General features: G+C 46.3%; 1 long non-coding RNA gene across 1 annotated transcript; it reads left to right on the top strand.

Moving 5' to 3' along the window:
• Positions 1-7,831: 7,831 nt before the first annotated feature.
• On the top strand, positions 7,832-23,651 carry LOC128116429 (uncharacterized). Its single transcript, XR_008220450.1, has 2 exons — positions 7,832-10,363; positions 23,364-23,651. It is a non-coding gene; the product is annotated as an uncharacterized LOC128116429 (long non-coding RNA).
• The last annotated feature ends 1,404 nt before the right edge of the window (positions 23,652-25,055 follow it).

Below are 25,055 nucleotides of genomic sequence, written 5' to 3'. Positions count from 1 at the left end.
TGCCCAACTTAATGTTTTCCTTTATAAGAGTTGCTGTGGTCATGGTGTTTCTTCACAGCAAAAAAAAAAAAACCTAACTAAGACAGACACACATCCAGTTCTTTACTTAAGCTGCTAACACTTCTGAATCTCCTGTTCAGAATTATTGTTGCCAACTGCCCACCAGAGCAAGGGCCCATGAATGAAGGGAGGAGGAGGCAGGTTTTGAACTGAATCCCACCTCTGCCCACTTCTTTCCAGAATGCTATCCTTCAGTGAGCTCTCCTGCCACTCCACCTCAATCCCACAGCCTGTCATCCAGTACCAGGCAAACGAAATGAGCAGAGATGTATCTTATGTATCTTAAGATCTTGTGCATCTTATGCCATCACACATCCCTATCATCTGGGAATTCCCCACAGCACCTCCTGCAGGATGCTCTGAGGACACAGCCTGAGCAGAAACAAAACCCTACACGACTATGTGACAGGCCCATGGGAAGTAGTTCCCAAGATGCTGATGATGGCACCATAGCTCTGTAATGAAGCCGAAGTGCCCAAGATTCCCGCCTTGTCTCTCAAACACGTACAGTCTATGTGTTCAATTAAAAGTAGTAGACAGAGGTGGGGCATGGTGGCAACCACCTATAATCCCAGAACCTGAGAAGCAGAAGCAGGAGGATCCTTATGGGACCAGCCTGATCTACACTGCTGTGGGATGTCCTGTATGCTGTGAATATATGTTGCTATGATTGATTGATAAATAAGACACTGATTGGCCAGTAGCCAGGCAGGAAGGATAGTGTAGGCGGGACAAGGAGAGAGGAGAATTCTGGGAAGTGGAAGGCTGAGGCAGCCTTGGGGAGCAGGATGTAAAGTACCGGTAAGCCACGAGTCACGTGGCAAGTTATAGATTAATAGAAATAGGTTAATTTAAGACATAAGAACAGCTAACAAGAAGCCTGAGCCATTAGGCCATACAGTTTATAAATAATTTAAGTCTGTGTGTTTACTTGGGTCTGAGGGCTGCGGGAGCCAGGCAGGAAGAGGATAACTTCAGCTACACTACACAGTGAGTTCCAGGCCAGCCATGGCTACATTGTGAGACCTTGTGTTGGTTATTTGGTGCTCTTACCCTGCAAGGAAATGTCACAAAACACGACAGGACCCACTAACAAGAGTTTTATTAAGATAAGAGAGAGAGACAGATGTGCACAGGCCTGAGGAAAACACAGGTGAGTAAAAGATGGAGCCAGGAATACCGTGCCAGCTTATAAAGGCTGGGCCACACCTGCGCACACAGGCCCATGTGGTTACTCCACGCATGCGCGTAGATCACATGGTTGCGCTGCGCACTTTACACAACTATGCAAAGTCATGGGTTCCTGGTCACGCGAGACGTTTTGACCTGGAAATGGCTAGGCAGAAGTGCCTAGGTCCACTGGGCATTCGCAACCATTCCCAACCGTGGGGGCACGTTGTGAATCCAAATCACCTTGTCTCAAAAAACAAAACAAAAAAAAGTAACAGAAAGATAAAAAAATGTGCACTCTCATAGCTTACAGCTTCGTGTTTCAGGTCTTAAGTGTTGAAAGAGAACTGAAGAATGGAGAAAAATGTATCTTCTCTGGTCTTGTCCACTTCCCAGAGTCACCTTTTCCAAGCCCCCTTCCTCTCATTTCCAAACCTCCCCTCCTACGGTGTTCTCCCCTTCAGCATGCCTTCTTCTGGAAGGTTGAAGGTCACAGACAGATGGACAGATGGCCGAGCTGGAAGAGCAGGCACCAGCTCAGCAGAGGTGAACTTTGGAGAGCCACGTCCATCGGAACCACAGCACCATGTGACATCGCCACTCATTCTTTCAAGAAGCCGACCCAGTCTGTGCTCCCCGAGTCTGAGCCTTCTCTAGCCTGACGACAAGATTCTGTCAGAATATAGTCAGTGGGACCACATGTGACTTAGGGCTGGCTGGTAAGGGCCATAATGTTTCCATGTTCCTGAGAGTTCTGAGAATATGGAGCTGTGAAGAAGTCAGTCTGACCCACTGGGTGACAAGAGGCAGCATGGAGGGCAGAGACCCCACAAGACAGTCCTCCTGAAGCTCTCATGTATATGAACCCCTGCAAACTAGCCCAGGAACTGCCTTCTGGGAACTGTGCGTTCATGTTTTAAGCCTCCAAGTTTGAGAGTTGTGTTATGCAGAGCAGATAATTGATGTGGACAGTGTTTGCCATGACTGGGGTGTTAGCAGGATTCACTCACTCCACAGGTACTTTTGAGCTCTCATTACACGACTTCTAATCCAGGAACTGGGGTTTCTGCAGAAAACCACAGCCGAGCATGCTGCCCATGTGGAGCCTGTGTGCTAGTGGGGACATGACCCGACGGAGGGGAGGGATGAGAAATACTTGGGAGGCAGATCTGGAAGGGCCTACTGATTGTCTGAACATGAAGGGCGAGGGAGAAGACAGAAGGATTCTCGGGGCTCCAGGAGAGAGACGAACAATCTAGAGACAGGTGAATCCCACGGTGGTGTTCATTCTGGATACACGGCACCTACAGAACATGGAGGTGGCAGGTGCCTGGAGGGGTCTACAGCGAGGAAGGGTGTTAAAGACACACGCTTGCGCCGGGCGGTGGTGGCGCACGCCTTTAATCCCAGCACTCGGGAGGCAGAGGCAGGCGGATCTCTGTGAGTTCGAGGCCAGCCTGGTCTCCAAAGCGAGTTCCAGAAAAAGCGCAAAGCTACACAGAGAAACCCTGTCTTGAAACACCAAAAAAAAAAAAAAAAAAAAAAAAGCTGGGCGGTGGTGGCGCACGCCTTTAATCCCAGCACTCGGGAGGCAGAGACAGGCGGATCTCTGTGAGTTCGAGGCCAGCCTGGGCTACAAAGTGAGTTCCAGGAAAGGCGCAAAGCTACACAGAGAAACCCTGTCTCGAAAAACCTAAAAAAAAAAAAAAAAAAAAAAAAAAAGACACACGCTTGCAGTTATTCTGTTTCATACAACTCAGAAAATTACTACATGATAATCGGATAACCATCACTTGGAGGGACCAGGAAATGTGATGACAGCAAACAAGGAAATGCGGTGACAAACAGGGAAATGCGATGACAAACAAGGAAATGTGATAACAAAGAAGACACACTCACCCTCCCTGTTAGGAAGTTCATGTTACCTGAAGAGTCAGCAGACATTCACTGTGTCAGAGCTTTGTTGTTGTTGTTGTTGTTGTTGTTGTTGTTATTGTTGTTTTGGTGTGTGTATGTGTGAGGAGGGTGGGTGTCGTGTTGAGACAAGGTCTTATTGTGCAGCCTGGCTGGCCTGGAACAGGCAGTGATCTTCCTTCCTCTGCCTGCTGAGTTCTAGAATGATAGCCGCATGCCACACACTTGGCGGACAAGATGTTTAAAAATACATTGTGATGGGCAGTGGTGGTGCGCACCTTTAATCCCCACACTCGGGAGGCAGAGCAGGAAGAGTTCTGTGGGTTCAAGGCCAGCCTGGTCTACAAAGTGAGTTCCAGGACAACCAGAGCTCTGTAGAGAGACCTTGTCTCAAAAACAAAACAGAGCAAACAAACAAAAAAACCCACATTGCTCTGTCTGATGCAGGCTTGAAGAAATCAAATATAAGCTGTGGTGAACACAAATGCCAGAAAAGGATTACCTTAGCAACATGCAAGGGAAGGACAGCAGATGGGCCTCTTCTTGTCTCAAGCTGACAACCAAGATTGTGTTAATCCTACCCAACAAGACCTAAAGAGCATCACTTAAATGCTTTGGTCAAATTAAGAGAGCTTTATCTTCTGCCAGACAGGGCTAGCTCCCTAAAGCAGAGTTTGGAAAAAAAAATAGCATCGAATATAGGAAAACGTGGGGCTGATGTAGTCCAAAAAAACTGCAAGGCTAGGGGATTCCCAGGGACTTTTGGTTCCGTAGGAGCTTGGCGGAACATCTCAAACATTATTTGTCAGAACATCTTATTGTGTCAGGGTGGAGGTTGTGGTGTAAGGTGTGGAGCATGTAAAATTCCAGAAAATGGGTCAAGACCTGGTCAAATCCAAGTTTTACAGAAAACAGGAATGAACTTATTTTGACCTTGCAACATGATGGCTTTTCATCCTAAAATGGAGTCAGGCTGGTCCATCAATTAACCATCACAGGCCCTAATCCATTATGGCTGGTGTACCTATCAAAGACATAGAGACAGACATGCACACAACCAGAGCTATGCAGAGATCAGAGCCTCACTGCTCCAAGACCAAGGGAGTCACCACGAGCCAGAGAGAGCAGAGCTTCACCATCTTCTGAGCTGTCGGACAGGAAGGTGCAGCCCTCCTCTTGATCTTGGACTTCTGGTCTGCCGAACCATGGGAGAATATATCTTTAAAAAAAAATATTTGTGTACTTTGTCACAGTATCCTAGCAAATGAAAACAAACAAATTTAAATGTCCCAAATAATTTGATAGACTCTTTGACATGCATCAAAAAACAACCAAAAAAACCTCCAAAACAAAACCCAAAAACAACAACAAAAAACCCAGACTTTCTATTTAATTGTACCATTGAGATTCAGTCGGATCAAGAATGGCAATGAACTCAGAGAGTGGAAGGCAATGTTGCCACTCGATCATCTTTTTGTTTGTTGAGTAAATAGTACCAGAGAAAGCATCAACTGCCTAAGAGAACAAACTGGCAGCTCTCACTTGGTTTCCAAACGCTGTTTACATACCCTTTAGGTGCTGATTAGAACTGGTTACTTGCCGGGTGGTGGTGGCACACGCCTTTAATCCCAGCACTCGGGAAACCAAAAAAAAAAAAAAAAAAAAAAACTAGAACTGGTTACTTACTTCCTGAGGGAACCTCCCCTCCACCCTCCACCCTCATCGGCCCACCTCCACCCTCCTCATCTTCCCATCCCTCACCCCGTTCCAGGTGCTGTCTGTGTGGAAACAGTCAAGCTGTGTGTCTTCTGCTTAATCTAGAGTTCTGACTTCATACTTAGACCACTTGACTGGTTATTAGACCAGGGAGTGTGTGTGTGTGTGTGTGTGTGTGTGTGTGTGTGTGTGTGTGTGGCCAGAAGAGGATGTCAACTTTCCTATTCTATCACTCTCACCTTAGTCCCTTGAGACAGGGTCTCTCACTGAACCTAAAGATCCGGGATCTGCCTGTCTGTCTGTCTCCAGGGGTTACAGGCACATGTGGCCATGCCTGACTTGTAGCTGGTGCTGAGGATTTGAACTCACAGCACCATGCTTGCTCAGCAAGTGCTCCAATTCACTGAGCATCTCCCCAGCTCTACTCGGGAGTTTCTGCCTCTCTCATGGCACTTTGAGGCTCAGAGGGCTGACTCTCATGGGATTGTGAAAACAGTCTCTGTCCAGCCAGTATCACGTGGAAGGAGGTGCTAGAAGAAGATGGGAGAGAGCCAGAGGAGGAGAGTGGAGAAGTAGCATTCAGCCTCTCTGGCAGATGGTCGTGGGCTGTCGCATTCTCCCAAGAAGGCCACAACTCCTGTCAGACTAGCTGCTGGCAGCTACTCCCCTCCCTGGGTTCTGGGGCTTGCTCCCTCCCCTGACCTGTCCGGTGCTCATGCTGTTAGTCATGCATGACTTAATGCAAGGCAGCTATTCTGAGGAATACAGCTTGGGCAGTTTCCTCATTACGCATTGTCCTAGGCTACATTTACACACTCTGATCAGGCGAGCTTGGCACTCCCCCATGCCCCTGTTGCAGTCAGGAGGAACCCTGAACCCAGTAGCTGGGAGGCTCCTGCCAGCGTCACACAGCATTCTGTTTGAGAGGGAACTCATTTAAAAGAGCACATTTGAAAACGAGAAAAGGTATGGAACAGTAGATACACAACCAGTAACAATGACCCTTGACTATTCATACATCCCCAAGTACGGCACAGTAAATAGATAAGGCAGCAACAAAGTTGTCTGTTATGATCGTTGAGTGCTATGTACTGCGTATAATTTTATACGACTGTCAGTAGGCAGCTTTGTGTGAACAGTGCCGCTACAACATGTAGCAATAGCGGGTCTGTTTATGCAGTATCACCACCACACGTGAGTTATGTGTTGTGTTAGGACACTATCCTAGACACTAGATGCTAGGAGCTTCTCAGCTCTGTTAGTCTTCGGAACCCACAGCGGTTTATGTGGTCCACCACGACCAAATGTCATGTGCTGCGTGACTATATCTAGCAGCCCTGCAGTATCCCTTGTCCTTAACCCCAACATGCCTTTGTGAACAGCTGAAGGTCACGGTTAAGCTCTCCTAAGAGGACACAGTGTGAATCGTGGCTGCCACACCTACACCTGTGAACTCCATACCACGCATATCCAAAGACGGCTTAAGAACTTCCGGTGTCTTTGCTCATGTAATCCTAATAACACCACTATGATGTAAGTGGAATTACAACGCCCATTTCTGAGATGAAAAAACAGAGGCTACGGGGTTAACTATGGAAAAAATTCAGATGGCTGAGCTGTCATGCACACCCAGGTCTATCTCAGGTCAGTGTTAGCACCGGCTCTCACCACTTTGGGGCCTGCTTAGCTTTCCTCAGACCAAGTGCTTTGCCATTGTGTCCCATCAGGGTGATATTTAAAGCTCCTGCATGTCCCAGGCAGCAGCTGACAGACAGGCTGAGGATCTACCATCAGCTGTGACACAGGCCACAGTACAGTTGGATTAAACACTTGCCCTGAGATGTGGAAAGAGGTATTCAACTAGGGGTGACCCAAATGCACCTTTTGTAAACACAGGAAGTGGATTCTTTAAATAATGACTGTGATTGGGTGGAGAGAGAAGAAAGCCCAAGACATCCGGAGAGAGGCCGGACGGCTAAGAGCTGTAATTCCAGGGGCAGCCGCACGAGCACTTCTTAGTAATTTTCAGTGCCCTGGATGGTCCCAGGAACATGCTGTTGGCCAGGCCATCATTCTTCCTTTGGGGTTTCAGAAGTAAGTCATCAGTTTGGGCTGTCAAGGGCCTTGTGCACAGGATTCCTTATGCAATCGAGGGTTGAAGGTTGGGGCGCTGGCTGGGTGGGGTAAAGCCCTTACCTCTGTGCTGGCTCCCCAGAGCTGTGATCTGAGTATGGCATTGGCCCCTTAATCCCTATTCAGGGAAGGCAGAGACAGAGACTCCCTGGAGCCGTGGGCTGGCCAGACCAGCTCCAGGTTCCAGGACATGTGAGAGGTGACAGTAACTGAGGAGGGCATCCCAGGTTGGCCGTGCACCCGTGTCTGCACAGACATGTGCACTCACACATTTGTGAGCACACACGCACTCGCACACATGCACACACAAACAAAAGGCAATCTGGTGGTTCACCTCCCATCCTTATACTGAAATTCTTAAAGCATCTGTATTTGCTTGGGGGAGTCCAACAATAGTATATATAGTTTCCTTTTCTTCCTCCCTTGATTCTTCTTTATGTCTCCAGGCAGTTAAAACCTTCATATCCTCCGTGCTGTCTCGGGTAATGGAGCGGCAAAGCTGGCATCTCTGGAGGAGCCTTGGCCAACAGGGCAGGAAACACCACACTCGACAGCAGATAAAATGCGAAGCGCAACTCCAAGCCTACGTCCAGCCCTTGGGTCTGTGGTGCAGGATTATAGGAGCCGCACACCCCTGCTACCCAAGGCTAACACATTAAAACAAAGCCTGCAGTTCTTTCTGAAACTATGGCAAAAGCTGCTCTCACAAGCAGTGGTGCTGGAGGGCCAAGGCCCCACTCTGTGCCCAAAATACAGACCTGCCGCTGAGGTGTGTGAATGCTCCCTGCTGCTCACGTTGACAGCCATGCCAGTGATCTTTTTTTTTTTTGGTTTTTCGAGACAGGGTTTCTCTGTGTAGCTTTGCGCCTTTCCTGGATCTCGCTCTGTAGACCAGGCTGGCCTCGAACTCACAGAGATCCGCCTGCCTCTGCCTCCTGAGTGCTGGGATTAAAGGCGTGCGCCACCACCGCCCGGCCATGCCAGTGATCGTAAGTCTTACAGGGCATTCCTACACCTAGAGAGCTGCTCTTCCTCAATGACATTAAACTCTGAGAATATAAATAATAATTATATGGAAAGAATAGATCGCAGAATCAACGTAAAAGACCTGTTTTAATAGAGGAATGCTGGCTCAGAAGACACTCTCCCAAGGTGGTACACCTTGGCTCCCTGAGTACTTTTAGCTTGAGGACACTGGAAAGCCTTCTGAAGTGTCGTCCTGCCCCTTAGTCCTCCCCAAAGGGAGTCAGAAAGCAGAATTCCTCTGTCCCATGCTGAGTCATAGAAACTAGAACCTTCTTCTTCTCCTCCTTCTCCTCCTGCTCTCTCTCTCTGTTATTAATAGTCTGCTTTTCTTTTTAAAATTTATTTTATGTATGTGAGTGGTATGTGTACCACGTGCCCACAGAAGTCAGAGGACCATGTTGGCTTCCCTGGAACTGGAGTTACAGTGTTGTGAGCCACCATGTGGGTGCTGGGAATTGAACTCAGGTCCCCTGCAAGAGCAGCCAGTGCTTTTAACCACTGATCCATCTCTCTGGCCCTCCTTTTTTTTTAAGCAAGGCACAAGCTGAAGAATGTGGCTACCCTCCCCCTCCCCTTCCTGTCTGAGCAAGAAGAAATTCTCTGGCCTTCCTTATCTGATAAGCCATTCCAGAAGTATCCTGCCCTACATCTGGGAGGAAGGAATGCGACACAGAAAGGTAAGGAAGAATCTTGACACACAGACCTGGCTAGGTTCCCGCTCAACCTGTCACACTAGCTCACCCCTGTCTAATTACAGTTTGGAACAGCTGTCCATTCTTCAGTGAAAACGAACAATCTTCCCTAGATCTTTGTTTTTCATTCTGAGGACTCCCGTGTCATGTAAAATATTGATTAAATAGATCTGTTATGCTTTTCTCTCTTTCATTTATTGTGTCTGTAATAATGCATGAGTCAAAAGGGCAGATAACTCATGGAATTTTAAATTCATTGTTGTTTTTTTTTCATATTTTCCTTGGTATCAAGTGTCTAGGGTAGAGTAATTAGTTATGGTTAATATAGATTGTTAACTTGACAAAATTAGAATCACCTAGTAGACAAATCATGACCATATCTGTGAGGGAGTTTCTAGACTGGGTTATTGTGTTAGGAAGAAATACCTTAAATGTGAGCCTCACCAGTCCAGGAGCTGGAATTCTAGACTGGATAAACAGAAGAGCCCAGCCCAGCATTCCTCTCCCCCTGCAACATTCCTCTCATCCTGTGGATGCCACGTGACCAGATGCTCCGGGTGCCTGCCACTGACTCCCCCGCCCTGGACCGTGAGTCAAAGGGACCCTTCCTTCCATAAACTGATTTATCAGGATTCTGTCACAGCCACGAAGAAGGAACTCATGCAACACTCAATAACCAATCATTGACCAGAATTATTGTGGAATATTAGCACAAAACTGGAAATAAACAGACTACAGTATTCAAAGGATACTGGGAAATTCTTGGGGTGCCATGCCAGTTTTTTTTAAAGCTTCAAATGTCTTTCTATATCATTGCAGAACTAGAGAAATTCCTTCACTCTGGACTTTAATTATTATCATTCTTAAGTGACGGTGTGTTATAAGTTCCATAGATTAAAGTCTCATTGTTCTACATTGTTCTGCGTTCCCGTGACTGAGCCCCAGGCTTAGGACACAGGAATCACTCCATAGATGTGGTTTGTGGGTTTTGTTTTTGTTTTTGTTTTTAATAGCCCCATGGAAGTGCTTTCCAGTCGCCATTTTGTATAAGATTTGCCATTTCCCCTCGGAACACCAGCTGGTTGTGTAGCTGCCTCTTAGGCTAAAATGAAATACAACAAGCTCTCTAACTTTGGTCCAGATTAGCTCTTAACATTTATAAGACAGGAGTAGTCAGTGTGCCAGTGAGGATACCGCCCAGCCCAGCCCTGTGACTGAGGAAGCAAGCTTTCATAGACAATCAATAAACCTCTCTCTCACCAGAAAGAAATTGTCATTATAATATCTTGGGTGCCTCTCACAACTTCTTTCCCTTCTAAGAGGAAAGTGTTTTTAAGTATTTGTTCTTTTGAGAGCTTACAGATGGCAATGACTTCCACGCCTGTTTAATTCTAGTAACACACTGCATGATCCTAACCAAATTCCAAATGGCATCGGCTGACTGGAGTTGGAAAAGAGGATGCTCACAAAAGTGCGTGCCAAAGGCCTGTCAATTACAGTCTGAAATAGGAGGCAAAGCTGTGGATGGAAAAGCCGTCGCAGACACAGGGAGGCTCTGCAGCTAGGCAGACAGCAAGGCTTGCTTGGGTGACACTGAACAGGTCGGCATAGAGAAAACAGCACTTGCCAACGAGGGAAGACAAAACTGACGGGTAAGGCCCCCAACTCCAAATCGAAGGCTTTGTGTTCTGTTTGTGCCTTTCTTTTGTTTTTATTTTTAACTTGTCTTTGGTGGTGTTAGGGATCAAACTTCAGGCTTCCTGTGTGCTGAGTCCGTGTTCTACCATTGGGCTGCATCCCAGTCCCTGCCTGAAGGCCCCCAACTCCATAAAGCAGTGATTGTTATTTCAAATCATGGTAAACCCACGATAGTAGCATTGCCCACCAAGATGTTATTATTCTTTTGGGTGGGCGTCTGTGCCAACTGAGCAGCGCCCTCTCACCTGTTTGTTGCCTGGATGACTATAGAGCTATGAAGCGTTAACAGCACAGGCCTGATGGCCCCTTTATAAGGACTTGCTTGTAGAGCTGACCCTGGGCTGGCCACTATGAACTTGACTTCTGGAACATTTCCAATGTCACCAATTGTGTTAGTTCTTGGTTGCTGATGTAATAAATGACCATGAACTAAGATCAGCACAAACGTATTATCTTACATTACTGGGCATCAAAAATCTAAACTGGGTCAGAAGGACTGAATTTCTTCTTAAGGCTCTAAAGGAAAATCTGTGACTTTGCTTCTATAAACCTGAAGAGGCAGCCTGCATTTCTCGACTCTTGACCCTCTATCTAAAACCAGAAACAGAATTTCATCTCTCCCTCCCTCTCTTTCTCTGTGTATGTTTCTCTCTCTCTCTCTCTCTCTCTCTCTCTCTCTCTCTCTCTCTCTCTCTCTCGCTCTCTCTCTCTCTCTCTTCCTATATAATCTTTCAAAATCTCCAATTTAATCACACAAGCAGCATCCTTTTTGTCCTGGAAGGTACCAGGATTTGGACACTTTCGGGGGTCTAGCATTCTGGCAAGGCTGCTCTGCATACATGATGCGACACTGAACCCTGCTGCTCCAGCTTGCCCACCCTGGGCTAACACTGCGATCGACGTACAGTGGCCTGGAATATCAGTAGCTGCAACTGGTCGTGTGAGCCTGTGCTTTCTGCTTCTGTGACCAGGCCTCTGTGACAGGCCTGAACTGGAGTCCCTGGTAAGAGCCCCAGACAGAAACTCTGGCATGTGTCCTTGAGTGTCACTGTTGGAGAAACTCTCCGGCTGCCCTGGAGGGAAACTCAGCAGGCCTGCATTCCAGACTCCTCCTTCTCTGCTTGACTTCTCCTTTTCCCTCGGTGACCCTGTAGGGTAAAAGAGCCAGCCAAAGAAACACCCGGATCAGAGCCAGAGCCAAGGAAACACACCCTGACCCTGAGACCAGAGCCAGTTCACTGACCCTGAAACCAGAGCCAAAAGGTTTAAAAGGGCCAGTGAAAGAAACACACCCTGGCCCTGAAACCAGAGCCAAAGAAACACACTCTGCCCCTGACCAACTCACCACAAAAAACAACCAATTCCTGAGCAGGAAAACCAACCAATCCCCGAGCACAAAATCCAGCTAATCTCGGAGTTTATCCAAACTCTGGGATTGAAACCCGACCAATTCCCAACCTGAAAATCTTCACCCTGGAAAAATTCTGCCCCTAAGAAGCCCTATATAATAAGCCCTGTACCTGTTTAGTTGGGAACTGCCTTTTTCCACCCTGGCAGAGGCAGCCACCCTCCTGGATTCTTCCCTCCAAATAAATCTCTTTGGGTGAGACCTTTTTTCGCCAGAGGGGAGCGGAGCAGAGAAATAACAACATGAACCAGAGTGGAGAAGAGCAGAGCAGAACTGTTACACTTTCTCTGAGGAAACCCTCCCCTGCTGGAGCAGAGCTGTTATATTGTGGAAACCTTTCCCTGGAGCAGGGCTATAAACTGCTACGCTTATGGTGACTCTGTGGTATTCCTTGACTCCGGACCACCAGGATCCCTTTCCATCCGAGCTGCAGTGCTTACAGACCCCCCACTCCTCCTCTCCTTATACTAAGCCATGGCCATGAGTGTAGTTCCTGAGACCTGATAATCTTTCTAGTGTGTCACCAGAGGTGTATGGCCAGGTCTCCCTCCTCTAGCTAACCCCAAACAAGGCAGCTCAGAGATTGATCTCCATGGGCAAGAAGGCACCTCTGCATGTGGTCCCTCCCTCTCCACAGGTAATCTAGTATCACTTTCTCAGGGAACAATCCTGAAACAGTGGGGACTACCAGGCCTCTGGAAGTTTAGATCTAAATGGGCATCCTGTCAATCCAGTGCATTCTGTTGGCCAAAGCAAGATGCAAGACTCACCCACATTTCCTGGATGTAGAAGTGAAACTCTTGATGGGAGATCTCAAGAATTTTCACTGCAATGGGCAAGGACAGAGCAAGGCTATGAATTGGGATTATGGATGCATTCAGCTGGGCTAAGTGCTTGAGCACCATTCAAAAGTAATGGGGAATGAGAATTATTGTTGTACAATGCTTAACAAAAACATTCAAAATGGGCAGGTTTGTGGAACAGGAAATCTCAGAGAGAAAGCAGTTGGAAAGCCATAGGCCAATGCTTGGGAATGTAATGGAATTAGGGAGTGATCTACCAGCAAGAAAACCCAGTTGTCTGTTTGGAACCTGGTAAAAATTATGTCAGTCAAGAACATTTTGGGTAATCTATGTTTTACACTCATGAGTAAGCTACACTCATTCATACAAATAGCTAATGGGTGTGCATCACAAGGGTGAAGCTAATAAACTCCCTCCAAGAGTTTACCTTCCAGGTGGGTATTTCTAAGAAGGGAACAGTTCAGTGGAGCCCTGAAGAACTAGGAGTCATCTCTACTGAGAAGAAGGGGGTCCAGGCAAAAGCAATGGCATGCACCAGGCCTTGGGGCTGGTAATGATAAGGGTCTCTGAAGTGGTCAGAAGTCAGGAGGCTGCAGTGGAGAGAGCAGGGGGCAGACAGCCACGCAAGGGGCAGAGCTTCCCTATCACAATAAGGAGTCTAGCTCTTTCCCTAAATGTACCAAGAAATGGAGATGGACAAATCTCTCCAGCCCTCCTGTTCCCAAATAACCAGTCAGAAGCTTAAGATTAATTACAAACTGTTTGATCTGTGGCTTAGGCTTATTGCTAGCTAGCTCTGATATCTTAAATTAATCAATTTCTATTCATCTATGTTTTGCCACATGGCTGTGGCATTATCAGTCTGCTGGCATCTTATTCCTTGGGTGGCAGGCTGGTGTCTCTCCGACTCTACCTCCCCCCACCCCTGTATCTTTGCTTAGATTCCCTGCCTGGCTATAACCTGCCTTGCCATATGACAAAGCAGCTTTATTTATCAACCAATGAGAGCAACTCATATTCACAGTGCACAGAATCCCACAGCATAGCAAACACTGAAATGGTGTTTCAAAATGACAACCTTAGAGCTGCTGATGGACAAGAGTGGAAGTGGGGACAGGAGTTAGAGCCACGGGTCAGTGTGGTGCACAGACTGGTGGCATCATGCTCACTTGGGAGCTGTAGAAAATGCAGGGCTGTGGCCCTCTCAAACCTAGATTAAGAATCTGCACTGCAATGAGGCCCTTGGGAGACTCATCCCATGTTTAAGATGCACTCAAATGGGGAGGCCATGGCAGTTTGACCCTAAGCAGCTACCATGAAGACAGTCATGGATATCTGGGTTTGGGCTGGAGCTATAAGCTTGTCTAAGAAGAACGGTGCTCACCACGCAGAGATGACATTGGGGATGCAGGCTGAAACACTAGTGTCTGGTGGCAGAGATGCTACTTCAAGGCAGAAATCCAGAACCCTGGAGAGCTCCCAGGATCCAAGATTGAAGATTCAAGTTAAGGGCACCATTCAGTCCCCAGAACTTTACCGACATCCTTACCAGGGTGGTGGGCAGTGACTCATGTTCTATGATTCTGGGGCATCTTCTTCATTACCCAAAGTGCTGTCTGTTCCAAATGATGAAAAAAATTTGGTGTCTGATCAAAGAGAAATGGCTCAGCAGTTAAGAGCACTGACTGCTCTTCCAGAGGACCTGGGTTCAATTCCCAGAACCCACATGGCAGCTCACAACTGTCTAATTCCAGTTCCAAGGGCTCCAACAGCCCCACACAGACACACATGCAGGAGAGACACAAATACACATAAAATAAAAATAAATCTTAAAAAATATAAATAAATGAAGCTGCGAGTAAAATCATTCCTAGGGAAGGCCAGCAGGCCTGAAGGGGGCAGAGAAGGAGGCACCCTTCTTGATACTATTTGCTCTCAAGGACCTTCTTGCTCTGGGAACAGGAGCTTAACTTTGTCCTAGATTCAGGGATTCAATTCCAAAATAGAAACTGCCAGAACATTAACGATAGCGATAATTCTGAAAATGGAAAATCAGCAGAACTTGGTGAAGGACAGAGAATGGATGTAGTGGATGTAGAGGCTGTAGGGCCAGAACTCCTCAGTGCTACCAAAGTCCCCCACTGCTCTCCTCTCTCACCTAGAGTTCCGTGTAGCAAACAGATATTCCGGGAAGGTTCCACAGACCCCATGAGAGACCAATGTGTCATTCCCACTGAGATGGTGGGAAGACAGGCAGGTGGAGTGAGGGTGTAGAACAACTGGAGCTTCACACACTGCTGGTGGGAATGCAAGATGAAATGGTTAGGAACAATGGGGCCTGACAGTTTCTTACGGAGTTAACCATTTCCTGCCACATGAGTCAGCAATGCTAGGTAAAACATGCCTTCATAAATTTTTACATAAATCCTTATAGCAACCCTACTTATGATAGATGAAAAATAAAATAAAGAAAAAAAACCTGAATGTCTCCTTCAGCCACAGAAATAAGTTGATATATTTTTGTGCAATGGGAAATTACTCAGCAATACAAAAATAAAATAATGCACTATGGATTTATGCAGTAACAAAGACAAAAACAAGAACTCAGATACAGAACCTGGAGAGATGGGCTTAACTGTTCAGAATGTTTACTGTTCAGGTCCCAGAACACACATGAAGCATATCACAAACACCTATAACTCCAGCTCCAAGGGATCCAATGACCTCCTTCTGACAGCCATAGATACTGGTGCATGTGCACATACACAAATAAATCTTTTTTAAAAACATAGAGAGAAAGAGTACATGGTAAATAGTTTCACCTATATGAAACTCTAGAAAAGGCTGAACTCACTTGCTATGATGGCAACCAGGATTATTGCTGCCTGCTAGAGGAAGCAAGATTGAAAGAGAAGAGACAGAGGGTAAGTTTGTGAGGTGATAGAAGGGTTCAATGTCCTGACTGGGGAGTCACACTTAACACCTAGAAGTATACACAAATTTTATATCAAAGAAAACCAAGTTTTAATTAGCAATAACAAAATCCTTCTGGTTTTTATCAGATGCCTCTGTCTACAGGTAGCCCCACCCTGTATGCCTCTGTCTACAGGTACCCCTCCCCAGATGTCTCTGTCTACAGATACCCCTCACCAGATGTCTCTGTCTACAGGTATCCCTCCCCAGATGCCTCTGTCTACAGGTACCCCTCCCCAGATGTCTCTGTCTACAGGTACCCCTCCCCAGATGTCTCTGTCTACAGGTATCCCTCCCCAGATGTCTCTGTCTATAGGTACTCCTCCCCAGATGCCTCTGTCTACAGGTACCCCTCCCCAGATGTCTCTGTCTACAGCTACCCCTCCCTAGATGTCTACAGGTAGCCGTGTCTCAGATGCTTCTGTCTATAGCTAGCCCCTTGCCAGAAAACCCTGGGATGATTACTCAGCATATTTGGTCTGGAAAGAGTGTGGCAGAGGGATGGGCAGTTTGCCCAGCTGGTTGGTGCAGAACTCGGGGCAGCTGAATTGAGCAAATGCTTTTGTGCAAGCTTAGAACAATGCCTGTAATGTGTAGCCATGAAGTTATAACACCCCCACCGGAGCCTGGTGCCACTGAAAGACTCATTTGGAGTGGGCTCACATCTCCAGCCAAGTTGCAGAGCCTGATGGATTGCTCAGCTGCTCTTGCAGGCAGTTCTGGTCTCAATAGCAACCAGGGGAGGGAGAGAACACTGCAGATTTTCAGGGTAGTAAAAATTTAGTCCAGTATAAAAAGCCCTAAAAGAGCAGCCGGAGAACAAGATCACAACATGCTGAGGCCACATGCTCCCACGTCTGCTCCTCCTCCCTCTTCTCTGTCTAGCTCTGGACTGTCTCCCTCAAAGTGGATTAACCCAACCAATACCTCTACTGACTGTGGATCAGGTGCTATGCCTACACTTGGAAGGCAGATAAAAGCAGACCCAGATCCTGAGAGACTCAGGTGGGAGGCTGCTGAGCTGTCATGGCATCCGTTAGTTTGATCTCTCTGAGAGGTAAATAAAGCAGGGGTAACGGCAATTCCCATTCTGCAAACAAGGAAACCGAGTTCAGGAGACGTTGAATGAGATGCTCAAGGCCATGCAGGAGGTTGCCGTTCTGAGCTTTGTGTTCAGGCACTCTTATTCTGAATCCTGCTTTCTTTTCAACAATCAAAATGTGAATAAAATAGATACGATTCTTTCCCAACTGTAAACGTTGGCCTTCTGTCTGAAGGATGCTGGGAAATCATAAGCACAGACCTGGTGGGGGAAAGATGGTGGTAAGTACCAGGCTGTGCCCAGTCCTAAGGACTGCTCTTAGCCTGGTACTTGGGCCATCTGGATGGGCATGGAAGTACAGTCATGGCTCAGACAGGTATTCCGTGTCTACAGTGTTGCAGTAAGATGGGTACCTGGGGGATGTCTAACCAGGCAGCCACTGTGTTGTTAGAGCAAAATACCTTGGGAGGGTAATTTACTAAGAATAGACATTCAGGGGCTGCAGACATAATTCAGTTTGCAGAATGCTTGCCTTGCATGAAGTCTTGGGTTCGATCACTGGCACCACATAAACTGGTAATCCCAGCACTTTTGCGGCAGAGGTGAGAAGGTCAGAAGTTCAAAGTTATCTTCAACTACATAGTGAGTTTTAGGCCAGCCTGGGATATTCAAGACCCCATCTCAACAAAAAACCAACAACTACAAAAAACAAATAAACAAACAAAACAATGATAGAAGTGACAGAAACTCACTTCTCGAAATTCTGGAGGCTACAAGCCCAAGCCCAGGTGCCGACCTCCAGCAAGCTTCGTCTTGCTGTGTGCTCACTCGATGGAAGACAGAAGGGAAAGTGACGAACCAATAAACACCGTACCCACGTGGGGGAAAAGCAGAAGAAAGCTGACCCACCCTTACAAGTTCTATGTTTTTTTTAATTTTGAAAAGAAAACAGAAACTCTCAAGGCCTATCGGCGTCAACCTGTTTGCGAGCCACCGTCTGTCACTCAGTGTTGGTGGCCATGGCCATGGTGTCTGTCAGGGCAGCTGAAATCCAGACGTCTGTGAGGCAGGGAGACTGTTTCTCGGAAGACCACCTCAGTTGCTTGGATACATCTGGGAACCGAACCCGCTGCCTGCATTTCCAGAGCTCTGAACCTTGACTGTGTCGTCACAGGCCAGCACTCTGGGGAGTCCGTTTCTTCATCGCTGCTCAGTTCTGGAAACCAGAACCTGTCAGTTTTAAGACTGGAATACCCAGCAAATGTGGACTCCTTTTGCTCTCCTTTGGGGCTACCAGACCTTTGACCCAGATCGTTTGTGCTCCCTCAGATCCTCCTCAGGTTCTATGTGGCTGAGTCAAGCACTGACTCATCAAATGACGTGAAACGGACACATTGGCAGTCCCAAACACTAAGGGGTAGATAGAAATACATTGGGGAGCAGGAGTAGCTCTCACTCGGTGGCTAGTTCCAGATGAACAGAGCATTCTATAAGATGTAAAGAAGAAGGACTCTGGAACTCTGCAATGACAGCTAAGACAAAGTCGTACTACCCTGTTCCTCCAGATGCACAGGGAACAATTCTGAGTCCACATTACACACAATATTGGGTTATTCCGTTTCCTTGGTAACCCACAGTCCTGCCCTAGCTGACAGCAAAGACTGTAGAGGCTCCCGTTTCCTTCCAGGTCTAAAATTACTCATTCTGTGAGTATCTGGGGTTCAGGAGAGCATGCGAAAGGGAGGCTGGCATAAAAGTAAGAGTATTAACTCTAGGAAATGGGAGCAGGAAGAAAAATGGTTATCTGCTGCTCAGTCTAGGGGAATTCACAGGAAAGATAGGGGAAGATCGCTCTGTGGCTTAGTATGCTGTAAAAAGTGTCTAATACGAACTTCGTCAGAAGACGAAGCCATGTCCCATTCCATCTGGGTAACTGAAGCACGGTGGTGCATGCGTATTGTTGAAACCTTTCTTTTAAAAGGGTCTGCGATCTGCACATTTTAAGATTCATGTTTTTACATTTCTGAGAAATCACTTTTATCCTGAACTAATTCTGACTGTGCATGAGGCTCTGCAGCTGCATCGTCCCATCAGGGGCTCTGAGCCTTGACATGCAGACCAGAAGCAAGGCTCATGTCTGACCAATCAAAGCAGCATCTACAAGGAGACCTCAGAGTGGGGCCTGGAGACCCCAGAAACTGCAATACCACAGCTGTCCTCCACAGAGAGCAAAGTGCAGAGTCTCTCATCAGCACTGACCTTGAGTGAGGTGTGGCGTTTGGTAAACTGTGCTCTCCAGCTCTAAAAGACGAATGGTGCTCACAACTCACTGCTTTGAAACTCATTTGTTGATGGTAGAAATGTTTCTATAAAGAGTCTGGAAGAAACGTGTCTGTCAGTATCACACACAACCCAGAAAGATGGTGGATCTCTGTGTGGTCCTGGGTCAAGTCATTGTCTCATTGACTAAGGCTGTCTTGTCTACAGAGAGAGCCGTCCTTATTATTGCCCAGGCCCCCTCAGAGCTCACAACAGTTCTGGACAGAAGAAATGTATTCACTGCTTTCCTCGCTGCTGGGACCCAATACCTGACCCAAAAGGAAAGATTTATCTGGTCCATAGTTTGAGGGCACAGTTCCTCATGGTGGAGAAGGCACCCGGCCACATCCAGAGTCGGGAAGGAGAGAGCAGAATGCTAGAGCTCGGCCTTTCTCTTTTACTCAGCTCGTGAGATGATGCCACGCGTCTTCAGGGCGGATTGTTCCTTCTCAATTGAACTTCTCTGAGAAGTTCATTCACCTCATATACACACCTGGAGGTAACACTAGATCTCATTGGGTTGACAGAGGTATGGGGGGAGGCATCGGGGAGGAGGGGCTGACTGAAACCGCCTCTGTTCCTGTTGAAAATTCGGTTGGTGTGTTAGTCAACCTTTCATCATCGTGACAAATACCTGAGGTGATTTACAGAGAATAAAGTTTCACTTGGCATGCAGTTTTGGAGGTTTCCATCCATGAGGCCTGCTGGTGACAGAAATGAGTGAGAAGCAGGGGCAAGGTATAGCTAAAGATTTTTCCGGTCCTGCCCAGCCCCACAGACCCTGTAGTCACTTATAAAATAATCACTCAGAAGCTTATATTAATTAAAACTGCTTGGCCATTAGCTCAGGCCTACCACTGACTAGCTCTTACATTTAAACTAACCCATAATTCTTATTTATGTTTAGCCACGTGGCTTGGTACATTTTCCCAGTTCTGCCTTCACATCTTGCTTCTCGTGGCAGCGGCTGGCAGTGTCTCCTGACTCAGCCTTCCACTTCCCAGAATTCTCCTCTCTCCTTATCCTGTCTACACTATATTTCCTGCCTGGCTACTGGCCAATCAGCGTTTTCCTTATCAATCAATCAGAGCAACACATTCACAGCATACAGAACATCCCACAGCATACAATATCTCTTTTAGGATCTGGCTTATTCTAAGTATAATGTTTTTAACATTCAGCCATGTTATTTATTATACATTTATTAATGTATCTGTATTTCACTCCTTTTTATGACTGATTATGGGTATATGCTGAAGTTTGTTTATCCATTCATCTACTGATGGATACTTAGATTGCTTTAATTTGGATCCTGTGACTAATGTCAATGACAATTAGCAACTAATGACAATTCTAATTACCCTAATTATAAAAGAATGACATTTAACCTGTTATGATTCATCTCTTCTCTGCCTTAAACATTTCCAATTTGCCACATCCTCTCCAAATTAATGCCTTAAACTGCATACCAAACTAGCCTAAATTTATTTATGAACCAACCTCAGCTTGGTGATTATTTGAGGAGTTATTGAAGTGAAGAGGGACTGGAAAGCAAGCCAGGCACAGCAGCATAAGACAAGGCCAGAGGAACACAGACAGGTGCAGAGTCGTCAAGGACTCGGTGTCCGTCTGACATGAAGGTCACAGTTTCTGTCATCAACACTAACTATTGACCAAGCAAAGAGCAAGGATCTGCCACATGCTACAGGCTCTATGGGGAATTGAGCAGACAAATAAAGACTCATGTAACCCATCCAAGTAAGCACGGGTGTTCCCAGCGCTAAACAGCCAGGGGACCAGGGAGAATGCTTGATGGACTAGATTATGTCTCGTAACTCTCTCGCTGGATTACAAACTGTGGTTCCATGACTACTGACAGGGCTGCCTGTAGGGAGAGGGCGCGACACACACAACTCAGGAAGCATGTTCAGAGAGCATGTGGCTAGGGAAAAGGCCCAGATGGTTCTCAACCGCAGTGATGGAACTCAGCTCTACCAGAAGTGAATTCCGCATACCGAACCACACATTCTCAAGGATGATTTCTTAATTACCTTATATAACCAAACCCAAAAAGCAATGGGCCAGTGAGACAGCTCAGCTGTTAAAAGGCAGCCTGACTACCTGAGGTTGAGCCCCATAGTGCACAGAGAGGAAGAAAAAGTCAACCCCACGAGTTCTCTGACACCATACATATACCATGCGTGTGTGTGTTCTTCACAAACATGCAAAATAAACAAATACATTTTACAAAAGAAAGAAATCCTTTACATCTTTAAGACTGAGTCTTGCCATATTGCCAGGGCTTTCCTCTAACTCAGAATCTTTCCATCTTGCCTCCTGAGTGCTGGGTTTATAGGTGTGTATCATGCCCAGATGGGTAACTTTTTGTTTTTTGTTTTTTTTTTTGGTTGTGAGCCTGGCCTTTAATGGCTAAGCCATCTCTCCTTCCCAGTAACTTTTTTTTTTTTGACAAGAATAGTGTCTTAGTTAGGGTTACTGCTGCTGGGATGAAGTATACCAGGACCAAAGCAACTTGGGGAGGAAAGGTTTATTTTGTTACACTTCTACCTCACAGTTCATTATCAAAAGAAGTCAGGACAGGAACTCAACTACAGCAAGAATCTGGAGGCAGGAGCTGATGCAGAAGCCATGGAGGGGTGCTGCTTGCTGGCTTGCTCCCTATGGCTTGTTCAGCCCGCTTTCTCATAGAACCCAGTTACCAGCCCAGGGATGGCACCACTTACAATGGGCTGGGCCCTCCCCCATCAATCACTAATTAAGAAAATGTCTGCCTGGTAGTGGTGGTGACACATGCCTTTAACCCAGCACTCTGGAGGCAAGGGCAGGTGGAGCTCTGTGAGTTCAAGGCCAGCATGGTCTACACAAAGAAACCTGTCTTAAAAAGAAAGAAAAGAAAAGAAAAAAAGTGTCCTCCAGACTTGCCTACAGCCTGATCTTATGGAAGCATTTTCCTAATGGAGGTTTCTTCCTCTCAGATGGCTTTAGCTTGTGTGGAGTTGACAGAAGACTAGCCATCACACAGAGAGTAGCAGGGAAGTTTACGTTACATGTTCTGAAAAGAACCTGGAAGCTCTTCGCCTTGGGCTAATGACGGAGAAACTGATGTGCTGAACAGTTCTCTAAGAGGAAAACAAATTTGGCTTCCCTGGGTTCAGATGGGAGGCCTGGGTAGCATCAGACACGGAGGGACTGCAGCTCTGGCTGTCGGTGATGTAAGTGGTTGGCCACTGTGGACAAAAGGCTGGTTGCAAAATTGAACATAGTATGTGATAGGAATTTCAGCCATGGCCCCATGATCACGCATGCCCCTGCGGGACACTTAGTCATTTCCAGGTCATACTCCTATGTAACCCATGCGCTGCATGGTCACATAAATTGCACTCGGCGTGACCACATGATCTATGTGCATTTGTGGAGTAGTCCTTAAAAGGTGGGCCCCATGTCCCCGTGTCCCGTCCCCCCCCCCATCCCCTTCCCTCACATGTCCTTTCAGCAGGCCTGAACACAGCTATCCCTTCTCCCTTCCTCAATAAAACTCTTGTTAGTGGGTTCTGTCCTGTTTCGTGAGTTTCCTCGCAGGGTAAGAGTGCCGCTGAGAACCATCAGTACGTCCCATGACCTAGCTATTTCTTCCCAACTCATTCAAGATCAATATATATTTTTTAAAAGATAAATAAAAAAAACCACATTCACTTGGGAGGCTGAGACAGAAGGGTTCCAACTTTGAGGCCAGCTTGTCTGCATAGCGATAAGAAAACAACAAAGCCCAGACTCATTCAGGAAAGGTCTTGCCTATAGGCATTTATAGCAGCATTACTGTAACAATTCAAAGCCAGAAAAGGTGTGACTTCCATAATGGGAGCATGGGCACATGAAGTGCACAGCTCCATAAGATGGGATTCTACTAGAAAATACAAGGAGACAGTGGCAGACACAAGCCTGGGTGAATCTCAAACATATGCTGACAAATCCAGGAGAGGGAAAAATAATGGGGAAATTTCAGAGCATGGTGGAGTTGAGGCACTCAGATTCGTATCCAGACTCAACATACAGCTTCCATGATGCCATGGGCACAGTGGAGGTAAATCCAATGTGCAAAGATAGGATTTTATATTTGCATTTAAATTTTTACATCTACATCATCTGTATTTGTCATTTTTTCCTTTTTCTTTAAAAAAGATAGTTTTATTATTTTTAAATTATGTATATGTGTAAGTGTGTACAGGTGCTTGCATAGGCCAACATCATCAGATCCCTTGGAGCTAGAGTTAGAGGTAGCTGCCTGATGTGGGTGCTGGGAATTGAACTCAGCACCTCTGGAAGATCAGTGCATGCTCTAAACCACTGAGCCATCTCTCCAGCCCATATTTGTCATTCTTAACTTGCAGATTTGAAAGCACTCCATGAGAAGATGAATGTGGAACATTTACTCCCCTCAAAGAAGAGATTACAATTGGCAAGAGTCTGAAAGTGATTAGTGCTTACAGAAGACACCATGCAACAAAAATGTCTGCTTCATTATGAAAAACACCCAAAGAGCTCCAGTCCAAGAAGAGACAAAGACCATCTGTGGTGGAGAAAATGAGCGGAGGCCACCGCTGGTGGAGTGGGGTGGGGGCTTAAGTGTGACAAGAAAGGGGAGGCTTTAGAATGTCATCATGCTACAGTCTAATCGATTTTTTGAAATGGTTGTGTATTCTTGCACTGATGTGCACACGCGTGCGTGCATGCCAAGGCACACGAGGAGGTCAGAGGGCAGCCCTCAGGGGTCAAATCCAGGCGGTTAGGCTTGCTTGGCAAATACTTTTAACTGCTGAGCCTCTTGCCAGCCCAACATTATATAAACTACAGGGGATTAAAAGGGATCAGATTTCATCAAATTGTACTAAAGATTTATATGTTTCACTCCAAGAAAGTTTTAGCTCAAAAAAGAAAAGTAGGTACAAACAAATGTTGTCATTGATAACATTTAGAAGAAAGCAGAGTGAAGTCTATAATGTAATTTAAAAGTCATCAAAAAATAAAGATGGGGGTTGCTGAGAAAAGACAGTCAGTAAAGCACTTGCTGCACAAGCAATGAGGATCAGAGTTCAGATCCCAAGCACCGATGTGAAAGCCAGGTGCAGTGGCCAGTGTCTGTAATCCTAGGCTGGGGGATGAGCTGGTGGAGACATGCAATTCAGTAGAGCTCATTGGCCAGCCAACCTAACCACATCAGAGAGCTCAGGTTTAGTGAGAGACCCTGTGGCTCATCAAATAAGGTGGAGAGCAACTGAGGAAGACAGCCTACACCAGCCTGTGGTCTACACACACATGCACACCCACATGGATATGTACACACACACACACACACACACACACACACACACACACACACACACACACACACACACAAATAGACACAGATATGCATACATAATAAAGATCTACAGAGAGGTGTGTGGATGATAAATGACACAGCAAGTAAAGTTAAGTGTTGAAGGTCAATCTAGGTAGTAGACACATGATGTGCTTTTAAAAACCCCTAGAAAATAAAGATCTTGACCAAAATTCTTGCCCAAAGATAGAAATGCACATTAAGTATGCCCACAGAAAAACCGTGGGCATACACAAAAGTAAAAAGTAAATAAAAAATAAAGTCTTGAGAAAGTCTTAGACCTAGATGTCCTTGGGATGTTTATGATTAGTCTATTGCAGATTTCAAAAAGTGTTTTAAAACATTATGGTAATCTTTTAGTAAAATTCAAATGAAATAATTCTCAACAATGTGATCATCAGCTGACCTGTCCCTTTCAAGACCACAATGACTGCAGTAGGAAGTAAAATCCACAGGGTGGCAGAATAAAGGAGGCACAGACGGGCACCTTTCTAATCCAAATGAATAATGGTGGGAGAAACTGGCAGACTTGAAAGACTAAATTCACAACAGGTCACAGATAAGTAGTTTTGTGTGGCGTGAACCTGAGGATACTCACTCAGGTAGAAAATGAGGTGTGGGATGGTTTACTGTGCTCATTTGCACTGTGTGCAGACCATTTTTATCTATGTGTAGAAGTGGCCACATAAGGGTCTTTTACTAA

Source organism: Peromyscus californicus, unplaced genomic scaffold (genome assembly GCF_007827085.1).
Source record: "Peromyscus californicus insignis strain IS unplaced genomic scaffold, ASM782708v3 Scaffold_20__1_contigs__length_68692818, whole genome shotgun sequence".
Taxonomy (NCBI): Eukaryota; Metazoa; Chordata; class Mammalia; order Rodentia; family Cricetidae; genus Peromyscus; species Peromyscus californicus.
The sequence above is the reverse complement of the archived record's forward strand: the minus strand, read 5'-3'. Positions and strand labels throughout refer to the sequence as shown.